Source organism: Telopea speciosissima, chromosome 1 (genome assembly GCF_018873765.1).
Source record: "Telopea speciosissima isolate NSW1024214 ecotype Mountain lineage chromosome 1, Tspe_v1, whole genome shotgun sequence".
Lineage (NCBI taxonomy): Eukaryota > Viridiplantae > Streptophyta > Magnoliopsida > Proteales > Proteaceae > Telopea > Telopea speciosissima.
The window spans coordinates 77,661,195-77,667,233 of record NC_057916.1 but is presented as its reverse complement, the minus strand read 5'-3'; the positions used below and the strand labels follow the sequence as shown (position 1 = coordinate 77,667,233).

Here is a 6,039-nt window from a genome sequence, read left to right as displayed (position 1 = left end):
TAAATAGGCAAAAATCAAAAAGAAAAATGATAGCCTCAGGGCGTTACATTTTTTTTTTCCTTGGCCATGTCATGACTTAAAATGGACCCTTAACGGGCTAGGTCTAATTGTAATAGATTATGCATGGTAGGGAAGGGAGTGTAATAATTGAAGGTAGAGGGATATCTATTCGTTTGTTTGATTTCTTCTGCAAATTGATGGATAGTTTCTTCCGATCAATCTCCGACCCCTTGCATTGCTTTGGCAGGCAGGTGCTCATTTCTTTAAACAGCGTGGGCCATTTGTCCATGTATCTAAAAGTTGCGGATTCGGCGAATTTGCCTTACGGTTGGAGTATTTGCTCTCAATTCAGCTTGGCTGTGATTAATCAAATCAATAGAAACTACACAGTTAGACATGGTATCATTGTTCATCATCTTCTCTGTCTTTTATCTGGTTGGATAATTTTCCTTGTAAAAATCCTGCATCTTTTGGCTTAATTTTTTTTTTTAAGATGCTGTTCTGGACCAAATTTGTGTTTCAGATATTATTGAATAATTGTGAAACAAGCCTTAACTTTGTCTTGTGAGTTTTTCTCTTATATCATTCTCACTGTTCTTCCATATTCTATCCTATTCCCTCAATGACCAGAACTTTGCTGAAAGTTTCCCTGGACTTTTGGTCCGGACTAGACGTATTAATTTTATCACCTTTTTGAATACGAGCGATTTGACTCCTTATTGCCTCACTTGGGCCAAAAGAGTTATTTTGGCCTTTACGTTATGGGCTTGGATTGTAGGTGTTGTTGAGTTTTATAGGAGAAATAACAAAGTCTATTTCCCGTTTTATACCAGATGCATTCCACTACATGGGGTTAATTTGCGTTCATCATTTTACTGGAAATCTGGTCTGTTCAGTATGATTTGTTCACAGATGTCAAATTTAATAATTGCATATAGGTTGCAACAATATTCTTCCAGCGTGTGTTTGGTATTTGTGTTTCTTGTTCGAAAAAGAGATATTGGCTTCACCTGTAAATTTGGTGATAAATCCAGTATTTTACTTTGTCAGAGACACATCACAAATTTAATGCTCGAGCGTGTCACCGGGGTTTTCAGTTCTTCATGGCCCTCTGTAAACTACAGGAACCTGGTAAAGGATATATTGTGAATGACACAGTGATAGTTGAAGCTGAAGTTGCTGTCGAGGCTGTGTATGACTCGAAAAAGGAAACAGGTTATGTTGGACTTAAGGAGATGAGAGTAACCCGTTACATGAATTCTCTCTTCCAGACTTTGTACCATATCCCCTACTTTAGAAAGGTCAAGACTTGAATTGTTTTTCGTGCTATCTAGAAGCTAATATCTTCCTTTGCTGCTTCCCCCTCCCTGTAATTTTTTTTTCTAATAACAAATTACTGTATTTTATATTCTGTATTTCAGGTCGTGTACAATATTCCAGGAACCGAGATTGGTACGCTATCGAGGAGTGTCCCCCTGGCTCTTCAGAGCTTATTCTATAAGGTTCAGCATGGTCGCAGCAGTGTTGCAATGAAATATCTGATAAATTCTTTTGTGCTCATGCAACATGATGTACTGGAATTTAATAGGGTTCTTTGTGAAGAGCTGGAAGATAAAATGAAGGTGGTTGTTGCTTTTTCTTCCCCCAAATTTTATAAGATTTATGGAGGCAATCTGAACTTAGAATTTTATCTACTGGCTCAGGGAACTGTTGTTGAGAGTAGAATACGAGAGTTGTTTGAAGGGCGCTATACGAAATTGGACGACAGGTCTGCAATTAATGAATCATTTTTCGGTATGTATTTTAGTTTCAGTATTGAGTTGTCCATGTTAGAACTGTATGGTCTTAATCAATATCCTTACATGTTAGTCAACTCTATATATTTGTGCAACAGGTCTTCGGCTTGATGTCAAAGGATTCTGCTGCACAATGTGGACGACAGGTAAGATGTTATCTGTTCATGGTTAATGGTGAGCAGTGTAGTAATGTGGGAGCATCTCAGGTTTCAAATTCACAGGTTACAGAGGCTTCCATGGCTGTTCTGCATCACTCTGTATGATGTGTGTAAGGCATATATTATGAGCCATTTTGGGTAAGAAATCAAGCTCTAGATTGGTTTTGAAAGTTATAAATGACTTCGTTTAAATTAGTCCCTTTCTCCTTAGGTTTGTTGAACTCATCTGTTGTGGCCTTCAAAAGTTGCTGACACTAATGACGAGTAGAAGAGACTTTTTTGAAGTTTTGTCATTTCTAATGTCTTCCTGTTCATTATTGGGCTCTTCTTTAACTTTCTTTGGATTTAGTCAGCAATTTGTTTTATATTTAATTGCATGACATGATGATGTAAACATGATCATATGTCTGATGACTTGCTTGAAGATGATTCTTAGAGGACTTGTTAATTTGATTCCAGGATGCTAGGAAAGGTGTCCGGTTCATTGACTTCCCTCCTGTCCTTCAGCTTCAGCTAGAAGGGTTTGAGTACAATGATTGGGGGAGCCGTACGGTGAAGGTTAGAAGTATGCTACCTCTTATCCTACATAATGCAATATGAATGACTTGTATTGAACCCCTAGGTTGCTAATTAGAATTTGGAGGTACAAATTTAATGTAAAATGAATTATTTTAATCCTATGAAAATCTCTGAGTGTGTTTCAAAATGTGGAACTGCACTATTCATTTGATCTCCCGATTTTCCCCGCCAAGTTTTTAATCGAAATCTATAATATCATATAAAGTCTCTTTTTAATACTGCATCGAACCTTGTAACTACAGTGACAACCTTTGCCAATGTCCACTGTTAGTCACTGCTGTGTGTAGTAGTGTTGGGGCTACTGTCTTTTGGTAGAAGCTTTGTACTTGAGTTTTCTTTTTGGCACCGGGAGTGGGGTGGTTTAGGAGGATGTCGCTTCCTGGTTATGGCTGGCACAGATCCTATCATGGGACTGCCACTGTCTCCTCCTTGTTCTTCCTCCTTGCTTGGCAACTTTAAGTGTCTTTTTTGTGGAGTCCTATTAGTGTTAACTGAAAAAACTATGATTGAAGTCAAACTTCAGATTGTTGTTTTATATACTGGTTAGTGGGCCTTTTTAAACACTGTATTTTTAGATACAAATTTAATGTAAAATGAATTATTTTAATCCTATGAAAATCTCTGAGTGTGTTGCAAAATGTGGAACTGCATTATTCATTTGATCTCCTGATTTTTCCTGCCAAGTTTTTAATCGAAATCTATAATGTCATATAATGTCTCAAAATACTGCATTGAACCTTGTAACTACAGTGACAACCTTTGCCAATGTCCACTGTTAGTCACTGCCGTGTATAGTAGTGCTGGGGCTACTGTCTTTTGGTAGAGGCTTTGTACTTGAGTGTTTTTTTTGGGCACCGGGAGAGGGGTGGTTTAGGAGGATGTTGATTCCTGGTTATGGTTGGCACAGATCCTATCATGGCACTGCCACTGCCTCCTCCTTGTTCAACCTCCTCGCTTGGCAACTTTAAGTGTCTTTTTTGTGGAGCCCTATTAGCAAGGATTTAAGTCTCGGTCCGTATCGTATCGTTTCGGCCGATACGTCCCGGTATCGGTCGTGGTCGATACGATACAGGCCGAGACGTATCTTTTTTTTAAAAAATGTAAATGTCTCGACTGTATCAAGACGTATCGATACGATACGATACGATACGTATCGATACAGTCGAGAGTTTTTAAAAAAGATTATTTTATTATATTTAAAAAACGATATGTATCGAGACGTATATAGTCGTCTCGATATGTATCGATATGTATCGACCGATACATACCGATACATATCGAGACGTATCGTTAACTTAAAAAACACATGGCCATTTCATTGTTTCCACCTAAAACTCGATTTCTAGCAGTCCTGGCGGAAAAAAGGTCTTCCCAGCTTTGAGAAACCCTTCCAAAAACACATTTAAACTTGCTTTTTGGGTAAGATTTCTTGAGGGCTTTCAATTCTTTGCCAAAAACGAACTTAGAGGAGCTGAAATCACATCATTTGGTGGATCTAACAGCCTACATTCGAATTCAAAAGCTGTTCTTGAAGGGTTAGGTAAGTTTTTTGAAAAAAACTTGAATCTTTTGCTTTAATCTTTGATTATTGGTATGTTTTTTGGTATGAATCAAAGAGAATATGTTAAACAAACATAGAAATTGCATTCGTTGTATGCATTGACAAAGATTTGGTTTCAAATCCATGTTTCTTTGACCATTTTTACCCAAAACCGAAAATTCCTTCTTTAAAATGAATTTTTTTTTTTTTTTTCTTCTTAACTTTAAAACAAATGGTAATGTTTATAAGATATGGAGTACATTATGTATAGATGTATGACATCCCAAGAAGATTATACATTTACCCTAAAATCTGTATTTTTTTTTTTTTTTGGGTATTTTCTGAATTTATAAAATACTTAAAAAAACGTAAAAAATTTGATTTTTCCATCTATACTCTTTCATTATAGTTTGATAAAATGTATAATTGGCTGAAATAGAATCAAAGACTTAGATTCATATATGTAGTACATTATGTCCTTTTTTTTAATTATTTAAAAAATTAAATAATGTGTAACTAGTTGTAGAAAATATAAAAATGTTTAAATATTGTTTAGGGCAACTTTGCTAGGTAGTAAATAAAAGAAGATGATGCAATGCATGACATGCATCATAATGTGTGTCTATACTTGTATAAATAATAAATTATTGATGTGTGGATTTGAATATTGTTTAATATATATCTTATATAGTTATCTACTTTTGTTTGGTATTTAGGACGATGCCGCGACAACAAGACATTGGGTGGTCTTATTGTACCAAAATAAACAATAATAGATTGCATACACAGCAAACTTCTGTGACACCCAACATCTTGGAGGTGGGGTAACTCGGCAAAAAGAGCACATGGCAGGAGGATATGGAAATGTTTCCAAGTGTACACAGTGCCCTGTAGAGTTAAGCAGGGCAATGCAAAAACACCTTAGAGATTCCAAAAAAAAAATCCAAGCAAGCACATGATGATGTTGATGCATTGGTGAAAAATTTGATGGAAGATTTTGAAGATTATGAAGGATCGGATATGGAAGCAGAGGAGGACCCGAGTTGGCATTGGCGATGAAACAATCAAGACATGAAGCAAAAGAGCAACAATGGAGAGGAGCAATTGATTAGAGGTCAATCACTCGACCAAGGGCCCTGTAGATATTGGTGTTGGCTCCTCTTGTCGTCCATCTCTAAGTAAGGGTAAGCAGCCTGTTGGCCTTAGTAGAGCAACCAGTGTGAAGGGGATGTTTGACCGGTTTACAAAGAGTGGTAAGGGTAAGAGAAAGAAGAGCCCAGATATCGAGACATGGATCCTAATGTCTATAGAGCAAGGATGCTAGCCAACAGAGGATCAAGAAAGCTTTCAACCCAAAACACGTAGTAAAAGGATAGGCGAGCAATCTCCGGATGGTTCCACGCTTCTATGATTCCACCACATAAGGCCAAAGATCCCCACTTCAAGGCCATGGTAAAGGAGATTCGGCGGTGTGGGAAAAATGTTAAGCCACCCACACCTCATGAGATTGCTGGGCCTTACTTGGATGATATTGTCCAAGAGGTATATGAGTATGTAGAGAGGTTCAAGGAGAAGTGGCCATTATATGGAGTGACCATCATGTGTGATGGATGGAGTGGACCAACAAGATTATCCATCATCAATTTTCTTATCTACTGTGATGGAAGGACGATCTTCCACAAGTCGGTCAATGCATCTAGTGAAATCAAAGATGCCAACTACTTGTACAAGTTAATGGATGAAGTTGTGGAGGACATAGGAGAAGAAAATGTTGTCCAAGTAGTAACTGACAATGCAACAAATTTCAAGAAAGCTGGTCAGTTGCTTATGTTAAAGAGGCAACATTTATTTTGGACACCATGTGCAGCTCATTGCATAGATTTGATGTTTAAGGACATAGGAGAATTGCCCAAGGTCCAAAAGTTGGTTGGTAATGCAAGGAAAATCACCAACTTTATTTACAACC

The 6,039-nt window shown here is 37.3% G+C and overlaps 1 pseudogene; it reads left to right on the top strand.

Annotated features, from left to right (window-relative positions):
- The first annotated feature begins 119 nt into the window (after nucleotides 1-119).
- Nucleotides 120-6,039, top strand: part of LOC122655057 — a 28,870-nt pseudogene continuing 22,950 nt past the window's right edge.